The sequence below is a fragment of the Diaphorina citri genome, unplaced genomic scaffold, assembly GCF_000475195.1.
Source record: "Diaphorina citri unplaced genomic scaffold, Diaci psyllid genome assembly version 1.1 scaffold56, whole genome shotgun sequence".
NCBI classification, from domain to species: Eukaryota; Metazoa; Arthropoda; class Insecta; order Hemiptera; family Psyllidae; genus Diaphorina; species Diaphorina citri.
The window spans coordinates 129865-155277 of NW_007377493.1; the positions used below are offsets into that span (position 1 = coordinate 129865).

The following is a 25413-nucleotide window of genomic DNA, read 5'->3' on the forward strand; positions in this document are numbered from 1 at the left end:
AGTCCATGACTATAATAAACCAAATATAATTGACAGTGAACAACACTGTTGTTCAGGTGAAGTCACCAGTGGCGATTCATCATTGAAAGAACGGGAGCGAGTTCTGGGTTTTAATTCGAAGAGTTGTCCCTTGGGATTTGTGCGCACACAAAAAGTCCGCTCCGAGGCTTAGGTGTAGGGGCGAACAGCCCCTAAAAGTCGGGTTAAGCTTATACAAATCTCCGAATCTGTCCTTTAGGCCCTAAAGTTTAGGGCAATCACTCACTATCAGGTAGACCTGACAGGTACACCTGATTAGGTCCGTCTGTCAGGTCTACCTGATACCTGATGAGGTCACAGACACTATTAGGTAGACCTGACAGGTAGATCTGATTAGGGCCGTCTGCCAGGTCTACCTGATACCTGATGAGGTCACAAACACCATTAGGTAGACCTGACAGGTGGATCTGATCCGGTGTACCTGTTAGGTCTACCTGATAGTGAATGGCTGGCCTTAGGGGATGCTGGGGATGGGGCAAACAGCCCTAAAAGTCGGGTGCTTACAAGAATCTGTCCTTTAGGTCTATGAGTCTGTTTACTTATTTCACCATAAATGCATCGGTGGTGTAGTGGTCAGAATATTTGTCTGGTAATCAGGAGGGTGTGGGTTCAAACCCAGCCGAAATCGCAATAATAGTAGTTAGTTAGTCACCTATTTCTTCTGGTGTAAAGGGACTTTTTAGTCTTTATTTGAGCAATTTTAAAGGATTCTAAATCTCCAACGCACTTTTGTGTGCGACTTTGATAAAGTGTTGGCCTTTTTTTCTGGGTGGGTTCTAGATCCAGAGTTCACCGAACCGCTAGTTTTAGATTTTAGAATCTGAATATGAGATGTCCATGACAATATACCAAATATAATTGACTGGACATTGTTGTTTTGTAGTCAATTCAGTGGCGTAGTCATGCAGTCCCCCCTTTATTGCAGTAACTAACCATCATCTTAAGCTATAGGTATCCAACTATCCACACATAGTCGACGCCGTCGATCGACGGACGAGGTGAATCTATGTTGTCCAGGCAGTGTATGGTTTCAATACGTTTGGATACGCCTTTACTTACTCCTTTCCAGCTCTCTCTCTCCCTCTTCTCATCCCTTTCTCTCTCTCTTCCTCCCCTTTTTCTCATTCTCCCCTCCCTCTCTCTCTTCCTACTGGCTCTCTTCTTTCTGTTTCACACACCACACATTTTTTTCTGGCGTTATAGGTTGGTAGGTAGGTATATGTGGATTAATTATGTGGTTTTCTAATGTGTAAAATCAGGAGAGAAGGGAAAGAAGGGGGGGGAAATAGAAAGAGGGAGAAAAGGAGAGAGATGAAAGTAAAGGCAAACAGGAAAGGAAGTTCGAGTGTGAAGGAGAAAGAATATGTGGGAGAGAAGGAGGGAGCAAAAGGAGAAAGGAGGAGTCAAAAGAGGGACCGAGAAAGATTGAAAGAGAGAGCGAGAGAGAGGGAGGGAGAAAGAGGAGAGAGAGAGAAAGAGGGAGGGGAAAAAGAAACTGATTGTGTGGGAGAGTGAAAGAACTGGAGAAAGGGAGAAGGAGAGTGAAAAGGAGAGAGAGAGTAGGGAAGGGAGTTGGTTCATAATTTATTTATTACTGTGGGAGTATTGTGCGAAAATAAATATTGGTGCTCGTTTCCCAGGGGGGTGTTTCCTCACAGGTATACGTATACAGGGAGTCTTGGGTTGATTTATACAAGAATATAGGATCAAGGTGATAGTATGAAACAAAAATTAGGAAATTCAGGAAAACCAAACAGAAATCAGAAAAGTGTGCAAGAATGAAGTTTAGAAAAGCAACTTTTCTAATAGGTAGGTACCTAATTACTCGTAAATTACTATACCTACTTAGGTAAATACTGAGCTAAATTTTGCGAGTTATGACTGAAGTAACATGCAGTAGAATCGCCAAGCTCCAGATCCGAAGTTCACCGCGCTAACCACAGGGAGTGGGAGGTAACTCCCTCCCAACACCCTTTCACCTTACAGTGTTATTTTTTGCGGATTTTTGACCTTGGATTTGGATTTTTCCCAACTTTTTACATAGGAATCGATCATTTATGTATAATTTTTACCCATTGGCAACTGCTCCATTAAAATGATAAAAACAAGCCAGCCTAGTTATCTTATTTATTACTGTGGGAGNAGTCCATGACTATAATAAACCAAATATAATTGACAGTGAACAACACTGTTGTTCAGGTGAAGTCACCAGTGGCGATTCATCATTGAAAGAACGGGAGCGAGTTCTGGGTTTTAATTCGAAGAGTTGTCCCTTGGGATTTGTGCGCACACAAAAAGTCCGCTCCGAGGCTTAGGTGTAGGGGCGAACAGCCCCTAAAAGTCGGGTTAAGCTTATACAAATCTCCGAATCTTTCCTTTAGGCTAATCACTCACTATCAGGTAGACCTGACAGGTACACCTGATTAGGTCCGTCTGTCAGGTCTACCTGATACCTGATGAGGTCACAGACACTATTAGGTAGACCTGACAGGTAGATCTGATTAGGGCCGTCTGCCAGGTCTACCTGATACCTGATGAGGTCACAAACACTATTAGGTAGACCTGACAGGTGGATCTGATCCGGTGTACCTGTTAGGTCTACCTGATAGTGTCGGGTGCTTATAAGAATCTGTCCTTTAGGTCTATGAGTCTGTTTACTTATTTCACCATAAATGCATCGGTGGTGTAGTGGTCAGAATATTTGTCTGGTAATCAGGAGGGTGTGGGTTCAAACCCAGCCGAAATCGCAATAATAGTAGTAAGTTAGTCACAACCAAGGTACCTATATGTAAATAGGCTGGCAAACTTTGGATTTAGGCTCTAGCTAGGGGACCTCAAAGCATGTTTTGGCACTAAAAATTGATCATCGAAAATTTCACCCGATTACGTTACTTTCCTTCCTATGCGTAGGTAAGGAAAGTAAAAATAGTATGTAATATTGCCATAGGGGGAGGGGGAGATGGGAAAATGAATGCACAAAATGTAAACAATGCTTCACTACGAGAAGAACTCGATATTACATAGGTACAACTAGCATACAGGGTGTCCCAGAAATTTTGCTTTCTCTGTTTTTAATGGAAGTGATTGGTATTGGTATAATAGAAAATTATTTAATTTATTTTTCAATAACAATAGATGTAACAGTATGATGATGATTTGATGATACACCTTGTGGTCTTGCTTGTTTACAACTGGCTTTCACTGGGGAAAAGCGCTGTAGCGGTTGACTGTTTTATTTTTAGTTGCTGTTATTTCTATTTTTAAACTACAGGGTGATCCACATCGAAAATTTCACCTGATTACGTTACTTTCCTTCTGCGTAGGTAAGGAAAGTAAAAATAGTATGTAATATTGCTATAGGGGGAGGGGGAGATGGGAAAATGAATGCACAAAATGTAAACAATGCTTCACTATACGAGAAGAACTCGATATTACAACTAGCATACAGGGTGTCCCAGAAATTATGCTTTCTCTGTTTTTAATGGAAGTGATTGGTATTGGTATAATAGAAAATTATTTAATTTATTTTTCAATAACAATAGATGTAACAGTATGATGATTTGATGATACACCTTGTGGTCTTGCTTGTTTACAACCGGCTTTCACTGGGGAAAAGCGCTGTAGCGGTTGACTGTTTTATTTTTAGTTGCTGTTATTTCTATTTTTAAACTACAGGGTGATCCACAAGTACGCCGAGCAAGGCCAATAAATGGATGGGTGACTTGAACATTATATTGGGAATAAAGGGAGAACGGACTCTAGTCTTGATTTTAAATCATTATATGAAAGTAAAATCAAAAAATCAATTCAAGAATAATAATAAACTGAATATTAAAGAAATTAGGTAGGTACATAGGTACTGATTTTCTCTAATCACTACGGGCAAAAAAATTCCCGGAGGGACGGACCCTGCTTGTTATTACTAGGGTACATAGCTACATAGGTACTGATTTTCTCTAATCACTACGGGCTAAAAAATTCCCGGAGGGACGGACCCTGCTTGTTATTACTATTGTAATAATAAAGGAAGGACGGACTAAAAATCAACCCTTATGAAAAGACTATCTATCGTTTAGGTATTATTGTTTCGTTTGGGATTTAGCAACCACTTAAAATAAAGCCCTTGAAAAACATCTGCTTAGTCTGATTGACATTTTGTCAGAAATATCTCTACTAAAGAAATTCACCATCGACTTATGATAAGAGTAAAAGAGAACATCGGAATTGTAGAAATAGAAAAGATTCCTGGAATTGGACACCTTGTATGGATTCTCGTAATAAAAGGCACTGATAACAGCGAAGGAGAAATAATAAAACAGTAGAACACATCCCTATGTTATGTTATCTCCTATATCTGTTTGGATAAGATAACACATGCATATCTTTTTAATACATCTATGTATACAGGGTGATTGAAAGAGAAGGTACCTACACTGAATTAGCGTTATTAAATTTTTTGTTTTTAATAACGCTACAATTAAGCTGATGTTGCCATGTTGCTTTACATTTGCCACGATGTTTACTGAGGTCCACTCATCTCCTTCTTTTTCTTCGCCTTTTCCCGTGCACAGACGGGATCGACGTTTTTCGTCAGCCTCTCAATCAGCCCTAACTAGGGTGTTTGCTTTGCGCTGACATTTGGTTTTGGCTACAAATTTTACGAGTGGATGTCCTTCGCACTCAACCTTTGCTATTTCTTGGTAAAGACTTAAGTATCTCTTCCTTTCTCTCTCTGTCTCCCTCCTCTCTCTTTCTTTCTCTCCTTTTTTTTCGCTTCTCTGTCTCCCTTTTCATTCTCGTCTCTTTTCTCTGTTCCCGTTTTCCCTCTCTCTCTATCTTCCTCTCGTCCTCTCTCTGTCACTTTTCACTATTTTGAAGTGTAGAAAAGAAAATAAACACCATATCAACAGTATAACCGAGGGGGCAAAAAGAAAAGTTTGAGGTTAGAGGGAAAAAAGGCAGGGGAAAGCGGGAAAGAAGAGAGACAAAAGTGAGTGTGTGTGAGAGGGAGAGAGAGAGAGAAAGAGAGAGAGAGAGTGAGAGACAGACAGTCAGACAGAAAGAGAGATAGACAGAAACGAAATGGCATTCTCAGGAAGGGAAATAAAAGTAAGTGGAAAAAGAAGATAAATAAGAGTAAAAAAAGTTTATATATTTTCATAGACTTTTCATTTGGACGAAAGTTTTTCCCCCGAAAAAAAAAATCCCCTTGAGAACGGGGGGCGAAACGCAAAAGTACACCTTTGTGCAGAAAGGTTTTCCGCCCTGAGTGCCCCCTACTTTCACCCCCTCAGTAGAGGGGATGCACCCCCACCCTAATATCTCTGAGATATTGTAGAGTAGAGTCCTCCCCTATTTCCTCACATATGTGGGGGGGAGTGGAGAGAAATTGATATAGGATTTGGGGGGGATAGAGTGAGAGAGAGATTGGAGGGGAAGATGATTAGAGAGAGAGAGAGAGAGAGATTGGGTGAAGGAAGGAGAGGGACAGGTGGAGGGTGGTGTGAGAGAGGGAGAGAGAGATTAGGAAGAAAAGTGAGTTATAGAGAGAGAGTGGGGGGGGGGCCATACCCGTGTAGGTAAAATAATAATAATAAAAAAAAATATGTCAACCCAGTTAGCTTGGAGGGTAGTGCGTCTTCCTTGTAAGCGCTAGGTCCTAGGTCGAGTCTCGCTCGGGGCAGAGTTTATCCTTATTAACAGATGAGCTTCGTTCTCAGTCAGACAAATGCAAAATCCTTTCGTTCAATTAGGGATATGGAAAAATCCGTTGTACCTTGTACAATTGTACATGAATACATGATACATGGTCCATAGGTGTTTCGATATTACCTACCTACCTACCTACCTACCTACCTACCTACCTATAGTGTGTCCAGATCAATGTGACAGCAAAAAAATAGGCATTGTTGCCAAACATGTCACATGTGCAATGGTAGAGAATCCAACTATTGTGGGTATCACAGCGTTATCCCCAAGTGCCTGCCGTCCTCTTCTTTGTTTTGGTGATCTTGGACACGGAAGGAAAACTAGCCTTCATGCCAGCAATTCCACAGTCGCGGTCCACCGGACATTTCGGAGTCGCCTGGCCTGCAAGTTGACCAGTCCTGGCGTAGAAAGACATATAAATCAGAGAAGTAAAAAAATAATCACTCCGGGGTTATAAAAATAAAACTGTCATGATAGAGATAGAGTGGGGAGAGAAATGGCCTGTTGTGTGGTTATTTCAAGCTGAGTCCACACCGAACTTGTTAAATAGAATGGGGAGACAAATGGCCTGGTCCACACTGCCAGAGCCGTTTTTGGCCACCCCCCTTCGTGCTTCATTTTTCTCCTTTACTGTAGGCGAGACTCCGAAAATTTGGAGCACTCCGGTATGGTAATTTTTTATAAATGGAAATTCTCAAGCTAATCGACACAGACTATAGTTATTATTATCAGAATGATTTTGATTTCAACTGTCGTATCTCGCGATGATGTTGATCCCCCGGTATATTATTTGTAAAGACGTGTTGAACTGCTTTAACTAGTATACAGGGTGCCCTTGTCCTTAGTTCATAGGTCTGCCTACTAATTCTAATCCTAGCCAAGGCATACAAAGCCAGAAGCCAGCCTATTTAGCTGATGGGTATCGCGTCTGCCTTGTAAGCGCTAGGTCTCGGGTTCGATTACCGCCCGGGGTGAACATTATCCTACAAAGATAGAATAGAATAGAATATACCTTGTTTATCCTGCCCGAATAGGACTGAAAAGTCCCTTTACCTCAGCAGTCTAAACAAGGTCTCGTAGAGAGAGTGGGGGGGGGGCTATACCTGTGTAGGTAAACGCAGGGAAAACGTATGGTCTTATAAAGGAATGTTCAAACTATAGTGCTTTACCAGTGGCGTGTGTTGAGTTGAGACATACTACGGGATGGACATGCTACGACACAGACCACATGATCCTAATGTAGCAGTTGTTTCATTGCTTCGAAATGAAAAATATTTGAAGTAGTAAGTTTAATAGGGGAGGGGACCGGGGTGGTCGGGGGGAGGTTCTCCGCAGCTTCTATTGAAAATTCACCACTGGTGTTTTTTTTCTCTCTCTCTCTCTCTCTCTCTCTCTCTTTCTTCTCCCTCCTTCTCTTCCTCTCTCTTTCTCTCTCTCTCTCTTTCTCTCTCTCTCTCTTTCTTTCTCTCTCTCTTTCTCTTTCTCTCTTTCTTTCTTTCTTTCTTTCTCTCTCTCTTTCTTTCTCTTTCTTCTCCCTCCTTCTCTTCCTCTCTCTCTCTTTCTTTCTCTCTCTTTCTTTCTTCTCCCTCCCTCTCTTCCTCTCTCTCTCTCTTCTCCCTCCTTCTCTTCCTCTCTCTCTCTCTTTCTTTCTTTCTTCTCCCTCCTTCTCTTCCTCTCTCTCTCTCCCTCCCTCCCTCTCTTCTTCCTACTTGTCTTCCTCTCCCTCTTTTCTCCTTCTCCTCCTCTTTCTCTTCCCCTTGTTTTCTCATTCTTCCTTCGTCTCAAGGGTGATTAAGTACGATTAGTTTCTAATTAAAAGGAATGGTCGGACATCTTTATTTTCAGATTGAAGGGGGGGGGGAAGACATTTTCTAGACGTAAACAAAGAGGTCCCTTTGTTTTCCTGTCTGTACCCCCCTTTTCCTCTCCCTTCCCTTTTCTGAGAAACAGTTATCCAGGATGTATTGTGGCCATTTAGCGAATTTTACGTGGAAAAGAGATTCTTCTTGAGCAATTAAGCGAATTTTACGTCGAAAAGAGATTTGTCCTTAGCTGAAATTCGTTTAATGGCTACGTAGTGAATTTACGTGGAAAAAGAGATTTGTCTTTAGCTGAAATTCGCTTAATGGCTACGTAGTGAATTTACGTGGAAAAAGAGATTTGTCTTTAGCTGAAATTCGCTTAATGGCTACGTAGTGAATTTACGTGGAAAAAGAGATTTGTCTTTAGCTGAAATTCGTTTAATGGCTACGTAGTGAATTTACGTGGAAAAAGAGATTTGGCTTTAGCTGAAATTCGCTTAATGGCTACGTAGTGAATTTACGTGGAAAAAGAGATTTGTCTTTAGCTGAAATTCGCTTAATGGCTACGTAGTGAATTTACGTGGAAAAAGAGATTTGTCTTTAGCTGAAATTCGCTTAATGGCTACGTAGTGAATTTACGTGGAAAAAGTGATTTTTCTTGAGTTAAAAATAGGTGCAGATAAAGCGAATTTACGCGGAAAATTATGTAGTAGATTTATATGTACTGTTTACGAAGGAAAGTGCAGTGGGGACGATATGGATTTATACAGGAGGCTAAAAAGGAAAAAGAATATTTATACTGTAATATTACAGGATGTTGAAAAGAGAGAAATTAATTAAGCTCCATTGGTGATGGGTAAAAACAAAAGAGAGGTGAAAGCACCTATGTTCTCAAAAGAACAATGGATCATTGAAGTTAAGCAACCTTTCGGGTGGTTTCTATCCAAATGGGTGACCAAGTGACCATCTAAGTCCAAGGCATTTATCAGATTTCGCTGTTAATAAATACTCAATTATTACTTAGTTTTACTTAATTATCATGAAATTTGTTTAGTTTGTATACGCCTGAAGTATTGGCCTGCCTGGACTTCCATAACGCTGCGATGTTGTAGAAAATTTTGTAAAACCTTTGAATGAAAAAAGGAGAAGAATTAGAAAAAAAAAGATGTAGGAATTTTGAATGAAAACAAGGAAAGAGATGGAAGAATTTAGAAATCAAGAGGAGAGAGAGAGAGATGGGAAAAAATAATGAGAGAGAGAGAGAGAGAGAGAGAGAGAGAGAGAGAGAGAGAGAAAAGGGAAGAGTTCAATCAACTTTTGATGGGAGAGGGTAAGATTAATGCTATCATAGGCCTGAGGTATTTTTCTTCTCTCTCCTCTCTCTCTCTCTCTCTCTCCATCCCTCCTTCCTTCTCTTTTTCCCCCTCGATCTTTTGTTCTTCCCTTTCTCCCATTTTCTCTTAAAAACCTCTTTCTCTTTCTCTCCCCCTCCCCCTCCCTCCCTCCCTCCACTTTTTCATCTTTTCTCTCTCGTACACTTACGCGTGCATCATTTAATTTCGAAATTCTCTCTCCCTCCCTCCACTCTCTCTCTCTTCTTTTCAATTCCCCACCCCCCTCTCATTCGTTTTGGGGGATGTAGAACACACATGACAATCAAAACAGAGGGAAAAAGGAGGAAGAAGAAGGAGGAGGAAGAAGGAGAAACGGAAAAGAGAAGGGAGGATTAGTTGGATTATTATTATTTTTATATTTATTTCTTCAATCCACCTGATTCTACCAACCTTCATTTTACGTTTAACCTGAACTCTCTCTCTCTCTCTCTCTCTCTCACACACACACACACACATACACACACACACCCTTCCTCTCTCTCTCACACACACACCCTTCCTCTCTCTCACACACACACACACACCCTTCCTCTCTCTCTCACACACACACCCTTCCTCTCTCCCTCCTTCTTCCCTCACTTTTATCGCTCTTGTGTGGGTATGAGCATTTTAAGTGTGGGTTAGAAAAAAAAGAGAGAATTAAGAGAGAAAGAAAGAGACGGAGAGACTATGTGTGAGAGAAAGAGAGGGAGAGAGAGGAATGATGGAGAGAGAGAGAATGAGAGAGAGTAAACGTGATGTAATGTGAGCCTATTAGATATACGTACATACCATGATAGCGAGAACTATTTAACTCGGGAGTGTGAGAGAGAAAGAGAAGGGGGAGGCAGGGGAGTAAACGTGATGTAATGTGAACCTATTAGATATACGTACATACCATGATAGCGAGAACTATTTAACTCGGGAGTGTGAGAGAGAAAGAGAAGGGGGAGGCAGGGAGGGAGAGAAAATTATTACCCCCTCCCTTTCTCTCTCTCTCCCCACCATCTCTCCTTCTCTCTTTCTGTCGCTCGTAATTTTCTACTTTCTTCCTCTTTTTTACTTTCCTTATCCTATAGGAAGGAAAGTAATGTAATCGGGTCAAAATTTCGATGGTCAGTTTTTAGTGCCAACTCTTTTTCTGTCGCTCGTTATTTTCTACTTTCTTCTTTTTTTTGTATTATCATTCTCTCACACTCTCTCTCTCTCTCCCTCTCCCTCTCCCTCTCTCACACATCTCTCTCTCTCCCTCTTCCTTTCTCTCTCCTCATCTATCTTTATTGTTTCTCAGTTGACGTTTTCCGTACACCGATATATCTTCCTCTTTCTCTTCCTCTCTCCCTCCCTTTCTCACACTCTGTCTCTGTCTACTCGTTCTTTAATATTTATTTTCACTTCAGACAATTTTTCAGCATTTTGTCATTTTTTTTTCTTGCTCTTTCTCTCTCTCTCCCTCTTTTTCTCTCCCACACATACACACTCGCTCGCTTTCACTCACTCTTCGTTACCTTTCTTCTTTTTCTTCTCCTTCTATTTTTTCCATTTTTTGCTTATTTTTTCTTTCTTTTTCACCTTTCTTGTTTTTTTATGAGAAGCTTCATGTTAGTTGTATGTTGAGTTACGGGTTATGTCATCTCTCTCTCTCTCTCTCTCTCTCTCTCTCTCTCTCCCTCTTTTTTTTTTTTTTTTTTTTTTTTTTTTTNTACCTGTGTAGGTAAACGTAGGGAAAATGTAGTCTTATAAAGGAATGTTCAAACTATAGTGCTTTACCAGTGGCGTGTTTGAGATGAGACAAAGAGCGTATTTTCCTTTCATAATGGTGTATTAATCAGGGGACGACATTTGTGACCAGCATTCTATTTACCCGTTCCTTCTCCTTTTCCTATTCTTTTTCTGCCCTCTCTCCTCTCTCTCTCTCTCTCTCTCCCCCCCTCTCTCTCCCCCCCTCTCTGTGATGTTGCCATGTTGCTTTACGTTTGCCACGATGTTTACTGAGGTCCACTCATCTCCTTTTTCTTCGCCTTTTCCCGTGCACAGACAGGATCGACGTTTTTCGTCAGCCTCTCAATCAGCCCTAACTAGGGTGATTGCTTTGCGCTGACATTTGGTTTTGGCTACAAATTTTACGAGTGGAACTACGTAGTGAATTTACGTGGAAAAAAAGAGATTTGTCTTCAGCTGAAATTCGCTTAATGGGGCTACGTAGTGAATTTACGTGGAAAAAGTGATTTTTCTTGAGTTAAAAATAGGTGCAGATAAAGCGAATTTACGCGGAAAAATATGTATTAGATTTATATGGTACCTACTGTTAAAACCGGACATTTCTTGAAGTTTAAAAGAATGTAATGCGAATTTTACGAAGGAAAGTGCAGTGGGGACGATATGGATTTATACAGGAAGCTAAAAAGGATTTTTTTTTAAAGAGGTTTGACAGAGGGAACTGTAACTGCTATGGTCTTATCGTCCCGAAATCGAAGAGAGAAGTAAGACAAGTCCTTCGCACTCAACCTTTGCTATTTCTTTAGCAAGGGAAATGATTACTGACCGTCAAAAAAAAAAAAAAAAGAGAAATCATGAATTATTTGTCGTAAGGAAAGAGCTTCTTCACAACTATTGTGGGTATCACAGCGTTATCCTCAAGTGCCCGCCGTCCTCTTCTTTGTTTTGGTGATCTTGGACACGGAAGGAAAACTAGCCTTCATGCCAGCAATTCCGCAGTCGCGGTCCACCGGACATTTCGGAGCCGCCTGGCCTGCAAGTTGACCAGTCCTGGCGTAGAAAGACATATAAATCAGAGAAGTCATAAAATAATCACTCCGGGGCTATAAAAATAAAACTGTCATGATAGAGATAGAGTGGGGAGAGAAATGGCCTGTTATGTGGTTATTTCAAGCTGAGTCCACACCGAACTTGTTACATAGAATGGGGAGACAAATGGCCTGGTCCACACTGATCCAGAGCCGTCTTTGGCCACCCCCCTTCGTGCTTCATTTTTCTCCTTTACTGTAGGCGAGACTCCGAAAGTTTGGAGCATTAGTACTGGTATGGTATTTTTTTATAAATGGAAATTCTCAAGCTAATCGACACAGACTATAGTTGTTATTATTATCAGAATGATTTTGATTTCAACTGTCGTATCTCGTCAACACGATGATGTTAATCCCCCGGTATATTATTTGTAAAGACGTGTTGAACTGCTTTAACTAGTATACAGGGTGTCCTTGTCCTTAGTTCATAGGTCTGCCTACTAATTCTAATCCTAGCCAAGGCATACAAAGCCAGAAGCCAGCCTATTTAGCTGTGGGTATCGCGTCTGCCTTGTAAGCGGTAGGTCCCGAGTTCGATTACCGCCCGGGGTCCGGGGTGAACATTGTCCTAAAAAGATAGGGTTCATTTTTGTAACAGCTGGTTTTCTACTATTTTATCTTCGATTTCGGGATGATGAGAATTCAGTTGTTAAAGTTCCCTCTATCAAATCTTTTGAAAAAAAAAAAACAAAAAAAAAACAAAAACAAAAACCCATTACTTAAATTTTCAAATCAACTGTCCCCATGCTGAGTTCCTCTGTGGCTGAGTGTTTTGGTCCACCCGGTATGACTGCATCTTGCATATTACAGAGGTGTTTGAACAATAGGTTTCACATCACCAGGCTACAACACGTTTTACTAACGGGCAAATGCAAAATCCTTTCGTTCAATTACGGATATGGAAAAATCCATTGTACCTTGTACAAATGTACATGGTACATGGTCCATAGGTGTTTCGATATTACCTACCTACCTATAGTGTGTCCAGATCAATGTGTCAGCAAAAAAATAGGCATTGTTGCCAAACATGTCACATGTACAATGGTAGAGAATCTCTAAAAGGGGAAGCTATATTGCACAGTGCTTCAGTCTTCTCTCGATATAGACACTTCTCACGGAGATCGAACCAGTGGCATCCAACCTCCATCGGTTGGTCGGTCCCCCCTCTTCATCTTCGCTCAACAATCTATAATCTATATCATATGTTCGATAAATAAAATCCATATCTATTTATTTATTTTTTTACATTTTTATTGAAACTGGAAATATCAAACAAAAATGTATTGATCTTATAGTTCGCGCATTTAAAATTATTTTATTGGAGAAGTTTAGCTGTTGATAAAAAATGTTGAAAACATTTCTGGTTCCTCCGTTGAGATTATTTTGTGAAAAATTGCAATACATAACTTTCTCATTCCCTATACTTAGATGCATTTTGGGATGATAATTTCCCTTTTGCTATCTTGCTAAAGAAATAGCAAAGGTTGAGTTCGAAGGGCACCATAAATTCGTAAAAATTTTGTAGCCAAAACCAAACTTCTGCCAGCCTAGTTAGCTTGATTGGTAGCGCGTCTGCCATGTAAGCGCTAGGCCGCGGATTCCCGCCCGGGGCGGATTTTATCCTGAATGGATTAGGTTCGTTCTCGGAACGGAACTTTCTCCTATCCTCTCTTCCTTCTCTCTTAGATTTCGGGAAGATGAGACCTTGGCAGTGACAGTTCTCTCTATCAAAGGCCAGCCAAAAGCAGTCACCCCAGGGCTGATTGAGAGGCTTACGAAAAATGCCGACCTCGCCTGTCCAGCCTTTACGCTACGCCATCCATCAACTGGGCGGGGGATACCTATGTCGCTCCCACACTTAGCCTCGGTACCTACATCTTATTGTCCTGGGCATAATAAAGGCAGTCAATATTAGGACTGTGTTGGTGGTACTACATGGGCATATTAAGCTAAGTCCATACCAATATTAGTGGCACTACTCGGTACATCTTATTGTCCTGGGCATAATAAAGGCAGTCAATAGGACTGTGTTGGTGGTACTACATGGGCATATTAAGATTAAGCTGAGTCCATACGGTTGTTGGTAGTACTAGGTATTGGACACGGATGCAGAATTTAGTCAGCACAAAGATTCTCAAGCTAAGACAGTCAGACTATAGATTGAGAACGATTTATATCACTCTTGAGACTCACACAATAAGTATATAACATGACGTATGTTTATTCAACTCCTAATACCCGACATCATTCATTCATTCCTTAGGCCCGTAACACACTATCAGACAGACCTGACAGTAAGTGGCTGGCCTTATCAAACAAGACAGGGTTGTAATGCAACGCCAAAAACCAGCTGAAAATACAATAGAGATCAATCCAAGCATTAGTGTCAACAAGTAAATTATTTTGTCAACAGAATGATCATAGAGGATAAACATTTTGTAGCCAAAACCAAACTTCTGCCAGCCGAGTTAGCTTGGTTGGTAGCGCGTCTGCCATGTAAGCGCTAGGCCGCGGATTCCAGCCCGGGGCGGATTTTATCCTGAATGGATTAGGTTCGTTCTCGGAACGGAACTTTCTCCTATCCTCTCTTCCTTCTCTCTTAGATTTCGGGAAGATAAGACCTTGGCAGTGACAGTTCTCTCTGTCAAAGGCCAGCCAAAAGCAGTCACCCTAGGGCTGATTGAGAGGCTGACGAAAAACGCCGACCTCGCCTGTCCAGCCTTTACGCTACGCCATCCATCAACTGGGCGGGGGGATACCTATGTCGCTCCCACACTTAGCCTCGGTACATCTTATTGTCTTGGGCATAATAAAAGCAGTCAATAGGACTGTGTTGGTGGTACTACATGGGCATATTAAGCTGAGTCCATACGGTTGTTGGTAGTACTAGGTATTGGACACGGCTTCCTTCTCTTTTTCCCCCTCGATCTTTTGTTCTTCCCTTTCTCTTAAAAAACTCTCTCTCTCTCCCTATACCTCCCTCCTCTTCTCCATCTTTTCTCTCTCGTACACTTACGCGTGCATCATTTAATTTTGAAATTCTCTCTCCCTCCACTCTCTCTCTTCTTTTCAATTCCCCACCCCCCCTCTCATTCGTGTTGGAGGAACGGAAAAGAGAAGGAAGGATTAGTTGGATTATTATTATTTTTATATTTATTTCTTCACTCCACCTGATTCTACCAACCTTCATTTTACGTTTAACCTGAACTCTCTCTCCCTCCCTCTCTCTCTTTCTCACACACACACTCTTCCTCTTTCTCTCTCACACACACACCCTCCCTCTCTCTCTCTCTCTTTCTCTTTTTCTTTCTCTTTCTCTCTCACACACACACCCTTCCTCTCTCTCTCACACACTCTCTCTTTCTCTCTCCCTCCTTCTTACCTCACTTTTACCGCTCTTGTGTGGGTATTATGAGCATTTTAAGTGTGGGTTAGAAAAAAAAGAGAATTAAGAGAGAAAGAAAGAGACGGAGAGACTATGTGTGAGAGAAAGAGAGGGAGGGAGAGAGAGAGAGAATGAGAGAGAGAGAGAATGAGAGAGAGTAAACGTGATGTAATGTGAGCCAGGTGAGCCTATTAGATATACGTACATACCATGATAGCGAGAACTATTTAACTCGGGAGTGTGAGAGAGAAAGAGAAGGGGGAGGCAGGGAGAGAGAAAATTATTCCCCCCTCCCTTTCTCTCTCTCTCCCCACCATATCTCTCTTTCTCTCTCTTTTTCTGTCGCTCGTTATTTTCTACTTTCTTCTTTTTTTTGTATTATCATTCTCTCACACTCTCTCTCTCTCTCCCTCTCCCTCTCCCTCTCTCACACATCTCTCTCTCTCCCTCTTCCTTTCTCTCTCCTCATCTATCTTTATTGTTTCTCAGTTGACGTTTTCCGTACACCGATATATCTTCCTCTTTCTCTTCCTCTCTCCCTCCCTTTCTCACACTCTGTCTCTGTCTACTCGTTCTTTAATATTTATTTTCACTTCAGACAATTTTTCAGCATTTTGTCATTTTTTTTTCTTGCTCTTTCTCTCTCTCTCCCTCTTTTTCTCTCCCCCCCTCTCTCTCTCTCTCTCTATTATCTCCCTCCCTCTTCGTTCTCCCTCGGGTTCAACGTGTCACTGGGTTGATTCCTTAGGGGAGAAGAAAGGAGAGAGAATTGATAAAAGGAGATAGATAGAGAAGGATGTTAAGAACGAAGAGAGAGAGAGGCGTCATCGGCGTCAATATTAATAAAAAGGCAGAGAACCTCTTCAAGTCTTCAGAGTTATCCCTGGTAGATAGTAGACATCATTGTGCAAACTGTAAACCTAGAAACACACTATCATCACGTCACGTGAACTTTGGGAAGTCCGAAAGATGTAGTTCAAAGTTTTCTCATAATATTTTGTAGGTAAGTTCGCTAAGGACACTACGAACATCACGTTACGTCACGTCACGTTACGTGACGTGATAAGAGTGTGGCTGTCCTGAACGAAATTACCTACAAAATACCATGGGAAAACTTTGAACTATCTTTCTAACTCCCCATGACTTCACGTGACGTGATGAAAGTGTGTTTCTACCTTTATCTTCTGTCCCCATTTCGTCGCCAAGGGACGGAACAGTCTATGCAAAACATGAGTCCCAGAAATGTCAGAAAAAAAAAAATCTTGAAGACTACAGTTTTCGATATTTTGACTTCCCCCCCCCCGCCCCAGCCAATCATCTTCTTCCCCTCCCATTCCAATTCTCTTCCAAAACCAGCTGAAAATACAATAGAGATCAATCCAAGCATTAGTGTCAACAAGTAAATTATTTTGTCAACAGAATGATCATAGAGGATAATGTTCGTTCTCGGATCGGCTGGCTTTCTCCTTTCCTGTCTTCTCTCTTCGCTTTCGGTTACAGTTACAGTTCCCCCTGTTACAGTTCCCTCTATCAAAGTTTTTCCTCCCCTTTGACATTCCTGTCACTCACAGGTAAAAGATATTTTTTAATCAGTGTCATATACATATCCTTCCTACATAGGTAGCCATCTCACCCCTTTTTATTTCTTCGCTAAACTGCACCACCGCTAAATACCCCTACACTATCGTAAGCAGGGCGGTATCCAGGATTTTGTCGAGGGGGCGCCCGAGAGTCGAAACAGTGATATGCGGGGGGGATGATTCAAATTTTCTGAGTGTCGAGAGAGGGGGGCGAGGGTCCCTAAATACGGCCCTGACCGTAAGCTGTAAGCTACCCCTCGAAGTTTTCATCAGTGCCCTGACCGTAAGCTGTAAGCTATCCCACCACCGTAAGCTACCCCTCGAAATTTTCATCAGTAAGCTCCTTTCGCTAGCGTATTGTATTGAATTTCTTCAATTCTCCATATATGAAATACACTGAACAATGTGTGTATCTGTTCTTCAACCCTTAACTAATAAGCAGGGCCGATATTTTGAGGAGTCGAGGGGCAAATGAGGACGAATTGAATGAAGTGAGTTCTGTGTTTTGAATCTTCTTCTCGGGGCCTATTTATGGCACTTCCCTCGAGGGCTGTTTTTTTTCCCCCACAGGGCTTATTTATGGCCCTTTTCTCCTGGGCCTGTTTTGTACACAATACAAGACTTACGATGCAAAACAATGTACAACACAGTGTAAAATTCAATGGCTTCTCTTTAACCCAACACTTTCCAATGTTTCTCAAAAAACGTTTAAATTTCAACCGATTCAAGGTATATTTTAAAGAACCTACTGAAAAACCCAGATGCGCGGCGTCTGAGTCAAATGAAATTCCTAATAGGTAGATCCCAGATAAGCTCTCAAAAAACGTCTACATAAATTTCAACCCATTCATGGTATTTCAGAGTTTAGACTTATCGGAATGTTTTCCCGTATTGGAACCTAATGAAAAACCCAGATATGTCTGAGTCAAATAAAACACCTTGTGGATCCCCAGATTAGCATTATTCGCTCTGGTGAGTCATTCTAATGCACTTACCTGTTGCTACTTGTGTTATCTGTAACCAACTTGCATTCGTACAGTCACTAGGCAGTTGATCACGAGTAGTAAATTGCCAAGTTGAAATTGAGAGAAGGTTGAAGGAATTGAGATCCAGCATTTTCAGCAGACACGAAAAATTGGGAATGCAGACTTGGCCTTAATTTTCTGATCTCACCACTTATAAGGGCCGACATTTTTTGATAGGAACTTGGCCTTTTTTTCACATTTGTGTTTTTGTGGGGGTATTCTATTCCATTTTCTACAAAACAATTAAACAAGGTCTTGTCTATATCTTACTAAATTTGAGTCTACCTATATCCTACGAAACAATATTGCGACCCGTGTTCCATCTGCCTTGGACTTATTGAAATCACATATCACACTCTGATGCTAGCCCGAATGATATGACGTCACACATCGCTGAATTCCATCGAGATTTTGCTTCCGAGTAATTTGAGTGATAATTATTTTATTTTTATATTTTCGTGTGTGTTCGCAATGTGTGTTATCAGAAGAATCAGTCTGATATGATACAGTTTTCCCAAGATGTTTGTATGCTAAAAACACGTTTTACTTGGAAAGATAACGAGAAAAAGAAGAGAGAGAGAGAGAGAGAGAGAGAGAGAGAGAGAGAGAGAGAGAGAGAGAGAGAGAGAGAGAGAGAGAATAAACATTAATATTATGTACATGATTACGTCCATACATAAGTATATGATTACGTATGTAATATATATGTATGTTCTGTTATATAGTATTAATTGATTAATTCATGTACCTACCTATGTATGTTTTCTTATTTTGAGAGTTTTATCGCGAGTAAAAAATTGATAATTATTAATTAATGGCCAATGAGAAATGATTTATTATTGAATTATTGATAACACCGACACTTTTGCCAAGAACAGTGTAATTTGCGCCAGCCTAGTTAGCTTGGTTCGATTGCCACCCGGAACTTTATGCGTTAAGGTTCATTTTCGGAACGGCTGGCTTTCTCCTATCTTGTCCTACCGATTTCGGGACGATAAGATCTCAAGAAACACAGGTCCGTCTATCAATATTCTTTTTTCTTTCTTCTTTTTTTTTCTAAGAAAATCCGTTTACTAACTTTTCAATATTTTTCTTTTGACTTCAGAGTTTGCAAGAGTCATGTGATCGCGTGTGGCGAGACTTCATCACCGTGCTACCAATAGAGGAAGCAATTCAGCAATGTATTTCAAAATGAATCGGAGAAAACCGCGCCGCCTGTGCTTGTGTTGCACACTACATTCTCGATTCTAGGTAAGTTACTGGTGTAAGAATTTTTAAAGGGATTTAAGGTCACTCTATAAGGCATAACTGGTAAAGGTCTGAGTGGGGCTGGGAACCCCCAGATTTTTCAGTTTGTAGAAGGAACAAAGGGTCCTTAAAGAACTCCATACCTAGCGTTTCTTACACCTCCCACAGAAAAAAAATCTCAGTCTCCTCATGAAAATAAAATCATGATTACTTTCTTCTGGCTTTCTTTGTGGTAGAATTCTCGTGAAAATTTTCCACTGATTGGGGTCCTTAAAGAACTCCATACCTAGCGTTTCTTACACCTCCCACAGAAAAAGATCTCAGTCTCCTCATGAAAATAAAATCATGATTACTTTCTTCTGGCTTTCTTTGTGGTAGAATTCTCGTGAAAATTTTCCACTGATTCTTTTTTTCCACTGTGACCCTTTAAGATATTTCATCAGGGAGGTCTTGAATGTTCTTAGACTTTGTGAATACCTTATTTCCCAATGAAGGGAGACATTTCTTCTAGATTTCTTTCTTCTACTGCTACTACATCTAAATTTCTACTTCTTCATTTCTTTCTTCTACTTTCTACCGTCCACTTCTGCTGCATCTAACTTTCCACTTCTTCATTTGCAGCCATGAATGTCGTGACAACTACTGACACTCTCAGTACATCATCAACGTCATTGGGAGCACATCACTAGAAGCACAAAGCTCGGTTTCTGCTCTGTAAATCACTCTTCAGCTGCCAAATACCACCACCTGGGTCGTATAACGGAGCAGTTCATTGAGTAATCGTGCCGCCAACGAGTAAACACGATTATCAACGAGTAATCACGATTGTCAAAGAGTAAACGTTGGGTTTCGCCAACGAGTAACAACCTGGGTCGTATAACGGAGCAGTTCATTGAATAATCGTGCTGCCAACGAGTAAACACGATTATCAACGAGTAATCACGATTTTCAAAAAGTAAACGTTGGTTTCGCCAACGAGTAACAGTATTTATCAAGTAACATAGACATACAGCAACGAAAATTAGAATTTCACAGATCAAAGCAACGAAAAAGTGCCACTTTTAGAAGACATAGCAACAAATCAAGTGACATAGACATACAGCAACGAAAATTAGAATTTCACAGATCAAAGCAACGAAAAAGTGCCACTTTTAGAAAACATAGCAACAAAAAAGTGAAATTCTCCAGATACCAACAGCGAAATCTAGCCTCAAATCAAAGAAAAAGAGTCCGAAAACCGGCATTATACAGAAACATTTTACATAGGCAAAGGACTCAAATCAAAGAAAAAGAGTCCGAAAACCGGCATTATACAGAAACATTTTACATAGGCAAAGGAACAGTATTAAATTAGAAAGTCTAGCAACGAAAATCAGCGGACAGAACACAGCAACGACAGCACTTTCTCTCAGTCTCCTCAGGAAAATAAAATCATGATTACTTTCTTCTGGCTTTATTTGTGGTAGAATTCTCGTGAAAATTTTCCACTGATTCTTTTTTCCACGGTGACCCTTTAAGATATTTCATCAGGGAGGTCTTGAATGTTCCTAGACTTTGTGAATCCCTTATTTCCCAATGAAGGGAGACATTTCTTCTAGATTTCTTTCTTCTACTGCTACTACATCTAAATTTCTACTTCTTCATTTCTTTCGCAGTTTTACACCAGACAAATTTCTCTTTCATTGAGGGTCTTAAATTAAACCAGAAGGGTTAACTGGAACTTTGTCTATAGTGAATGGTTTAAACAGAGGGGTTAACACGAACTTTCTTCCTCTATAGTGAGTGGTTTAGGGTTCCAAGTTTGAAGGTTCTGTGTTTTAGGACCTCCCAGAAAGGGGTTAACACGAACTTTTGTAGTGGATGAATGGTTTAGGGTTCCAAGTTCTAAGGTTCTGTGTTTTAGGACCTCCCAGAAAGGGGTTAACACTGAACTTTTGTAGTGGATGAATAGTTTAGGGTTCCAAGTTTGAAGGTTCTGTGTTTTGGGACCTCCCAGGGACCAGTAGTTCAGTGAACTGTAGAGCTTGATGTGATATATGGCCCACCTAGGTACTCGGATATTAAGCTGAGTGAAAACAACCTCCGCGGCCGAGTGGGTATCACGCCTGGCTAAAAGTTTGGAGAAAATAAAAGTGTTGAAAACTTGAATAGCCCCTTGTTCATGAAGAAAGGTATGACTGAATATATAAAAATTGATGTAGGTACCTATTGACTGTACTGAAACTTTGGATTTAGGCTCTAGGGACCTCAAAACGCGTTTTGGCACTAAAACCTGACCATCGAAAATTTGACCCGATTACAATACTTTCCTTCCTATAGGATAAGGAAAGTAAAAATTGATGTACCTGTGAATGAATTTATAAACATCAATTTATAAAAATTCGTAAAACACTGACAAATCTACCGACTTACCCTCTAAATCTGTCATGCTACCTTTCACACCCCCAAAATTCATACCAAAGTCTCATACCTCATACCATTCAGTCACTGATAAACTTACCGACTTACCCTCCAAATCTGTGATGCTACCTTTCACACCCCCAAAATAAGTCTCATAGCTTCCATTCAGTCACTGACAAACCTACCGACTTACCCTCTAAATCTGTCATGCTACCTTTCACAACCCCAAAATTCATACCAAAGTCTCATACCTCATACCATTCAGAAAAAATCATAAATATAGGTACATGTTGGGCAATCTAGTAGTAATGTAGTGATACCCACGAAAATTGAGGAAAGGCTCAACCACAAATATTTATTTCATGATTCAGATTTTACACATGTAGAATGAATTTACATAAAAATAAATGCATATGTATATTCAATTAGTTAATACATTATTTATGTAATTAAGTATGTACATAGTAAATTATTATGTGTATTTTTTCTACCCCCAAGTCCCTGGGAATTGATTTTTGTTTGTTCGATTTTTTTTATATTTATTTTTGTGCAATATTGAAACTTTTTCTCTAATTCCCTAGTTATCCCCCTCCCCCCTCTCCTCTCCCCATCCCTCTCTTCCCTCTCTCTCTCTCACCCACATTTGTCGTCCTAAAATTCATACCAAAGTCTCATACCTCATACTATTCAGTCACTGATAAACTTACCGCCTTACCGTCCAAATCTGTCATGCTAACTTTCACACCCCCAAAATTCATACCAAAGTCTCATACCTCATACCATTCAGTCACTGATAAACTTACCGACTTACCCTCCAAATCTGTTCCTGGGTCGTATAACGGAGCAGTTCATTGAATAATCGTGCCGCCAACGAGTAAACACGATTATCAACGAGTAATCACGATTGTCAAAGAGTAAACGTTGGGTTTCGCCAACGAGTAACAGTATTTTCCAAGTAACATAGACATACAGCAACGAAAATTAGAATTTCACAGATCAAAGCAACGAAAAAGTGCCACTTTTAGAAGACATAGCAACAAGTCTTACTCTCCAAATCTGTCAATCCATTCAACATATTCACACACCCCAAAATACTCTCATACCAATGTCATTTCTCAATTTATTTAGCCTTAAGATACCATTAGATAAAGAAATTAAGCAATCACATTGATCTCGGTGCCATAAGTTTTGTACAAAACAATAAAGTCTCATACCAGTCAGTCACTGATGAACCGTCTGACTTACCCTCCAAAACAAACAAGGCTCTGATAGTCCGTTCACACCACTAGTTGGGGTGTGATGATTTGTTCATGAAATGTGGTAATTTCGACCAGGCAGCGAGAGTGAGAGGGGGGGGGAGAAAGAGAGTGGGAGAGAGGGGGACTAAAAGGTGGGGAAGTGTTGAGAGGGAAGGCGGGGGGGGGAGAAATAATTCAGTTTTGCACCCTCAAACTCTGATTTTTACCCCCCGGAGTGCGGGACTTTTCGTCGCGCCAGAGGGAAGTTTTCGAAAAATAATTATAATGTTTTTGAATATTATTATTTTATTTCTCTCTTGAGAGGAGGTGGGAGGGGGAGGAGGAGAAAGCGGAGAAGGAGGAGGGTTGTCCCCTCTAAAACGATGTCCTCTTTTCCCTATATGTGTAATCTGTGTGTGTTCTGTGCACTAAATCCGTGATTCCATGTATGTGGTGGGAAATGGTGAGATCCGGGAAGGATAGGCTAAAAGTTGACGAAATAAAAATATGCCATGTCGTTTTCTTATCTCCTTGACCCTTCGTCTCCCCGAACTTAGATAATGTGGATTGTCCAAATTGGATGAAGCTTCATACATAGATAAAGTTTTTGTCCAGACTGTAAAATATATCATCTTAATCTGAAACCTCTTTGATAAAAGATTTCTTTTCACCTGAGATCTTGTGTTTTTTGTCCTTAACAAGAAGTCCATTTTTTGTCACTCCATTTATCGAAGAGTCTAGGTTTTCCTTGCCCTTGGGAATAATTTTTGTGGACTCTGGTCAGATAAAAGAAACTCTATTACCACAATCTCATACTAATCCACTCCTCGTTCTCTATGTCTCAGGTACATGTACCATAGTATCATACTAATCCAATCCTAATTCTGTGTGTCTCAGGTACATGCACGGTGCGCAGTCTGCAGAACATCTCCGACATTGTGCAGAACGTACGTGAGGTCAGCGTAACAGACAGAGAGACGGAAATTTTTCTAATGTGATTTTTTGAATCGTGGATCCATAAGGAGTAAGAATAACTAAAAAAAAATTACGATTCTAAGCAATGTACAGACAAATCTACAGTTTTATTTATATAGATAGATATCAATTAGATATCAGTTTTATATAAATTAGGGCATTAATTATAAAGTGTTTGGTGAATGAGGAAAAGAGTAATTAACAAGATAATCATAAAAAAAAAGAACAACAAAAAGTAAATCTTGTTTGAAACAAACGTGTTAAAGCAACATATGGTTACATGTGTATGTAAAGTACAGTTGTAAATTTTTCTAATGTGATTTTTGGAATCGTGGATGCATAAGGAGTAAAAATAACTAAAAAATTTACGATTCTAAGCAATGTACAGACAAATCTACAATTTTATTTATATAGATAGATGTCAATTAGATATCAGTTTTATAAAATCAGGCCATTAATTATAAAGTGTTTGGTGAATGAGGAAAAGAGTAATTAACAAGATAATCATAAAAAAAGAACAACAAAAAGTAAATCTTGTTTGAAACAAACGTGTTAAAGCAACATATGGTTACATGTGTATGTAAAGTACAGTTGTAACACTTGTTTGTATTAATCACTTTCCTGATTTGTGTCAACACTCGTAAAATTAAGTGTTGAGTAAATACTTGGATATTCCGTTATTCCGTAATAATGTACGTTTTCACCACCAACCGTCACCAAGCAGTTGAGTGGGTACCCCGCTGGGATTGTACTCTGGAGGCTGCTTGTCCCGTATTTTCATCCAATATCCCGTTTTTTTTTGACGTTTTAGGTCGCTTGTCCCGTTTTGGGCTGAAAATGATCTGGCAACCCTAGCCCGTGTTGTGATGATGGAATACGTAGAATAAAGAATATCTTGTTTATACTGCCAGCATAGGACTAAAGAGTCCCTTTACTCTCGCAGTTTAACCAATACCAAGGCAAATCCGTCAATCCATCTGTCAACATATTCACACCCCCAAAATAAGTCTCACACCTTATCTGTCATGCTACCTTTCACACCCCCAAAATTCATACCAAAGTCTCATATCTCATACCATTCAGTCACTGATAAACTTACCACCTTACCCTCCAAATCTGTCATGCTACCTTTCACACCCCCAAAATTCATACCAAAGTCTCATATCTCATACCATTCAGTCACTGATAAACTTACCACCTTACATTATTTCGGTGTACTCTCAGTCTGAGTAGTTCCTTGTAAGTTACTAGAGATCACCTGTGGCATAAGCGAAAATTTACTTTGATTCAGTGGATGAAAGGCTTGTAAATCTTGTAATGCTGTGATACCCACAAAAAGTGTGAACAGATTTTTGCTTCACCAAAAGACGAAGAAGACGAAAAAAAACATATAAATGAAAATAAATTGCTTTTCTTGTGTAAAGTGGATTTTTTGTATAATTTTACTGTACTAATGTTTATATATGAAAAGTGAGAATATTAGATATTGTTACTAGACTATTGTTTACACAATGTCGCCAATGATTGGAAAAAATCACACAGACACAAACCGTTTTGCAACCACTTTAGTTTCTCTCCCTCCCCCCTCTCTCTCTCTCCCTCTCCTCCCCTCCCCTCTCCCTCTCTTTTCTTCTCTTATCTCCCCGCCCTCCTAACAGTGTAAATGAGAGAGACAGGAAAGGAACCTCTTTTGTCTCTCTCCCTCCCTTTAATTCTCCCCTTCTTCTTTCCTTCTCCTATAAGTTTATAAATAGAAGAGAGAGAGAGAGAGAGAGACAGAGAGAGAGAGAGAGAGAGAGAGAGAGAGAGAGAGAGAGAGAGAGAGAGAGAGA

At 40.3% G+C, this 25413-nt stretch overlaps 1 protein-coding gene and 1 long non-coding RNA gene across 2 annotated transcripts in view; one reads left to right on the top strand and one right to left on the bottom strand.

Moving 5' to 3' along the window:
* The window catches only part of LOC113470791, a 49505-nt gene extending 29693 nt beyond the window's left edge, over positions 1–19812 (top strand). The window contains exons 2-3 of the long non-coding RNA XR_003393721.1: positions 18826–18971; positions 19590–19812. This is a non-coding gene — a long non-coding RNA (uncharacterized LOC113470791). The remainder of the gene's footprint in view (positions 1–18825; positions 18972–19589) is intronic.
* Positions 1–25413, bottom strand: part of LOC108253506 (amyloid-beta-like protein) — a gene marked incomplete in the record, with an annotated part of 68697 nt that overhangs the window by 38839 nt on the left and 4445 nt on the right.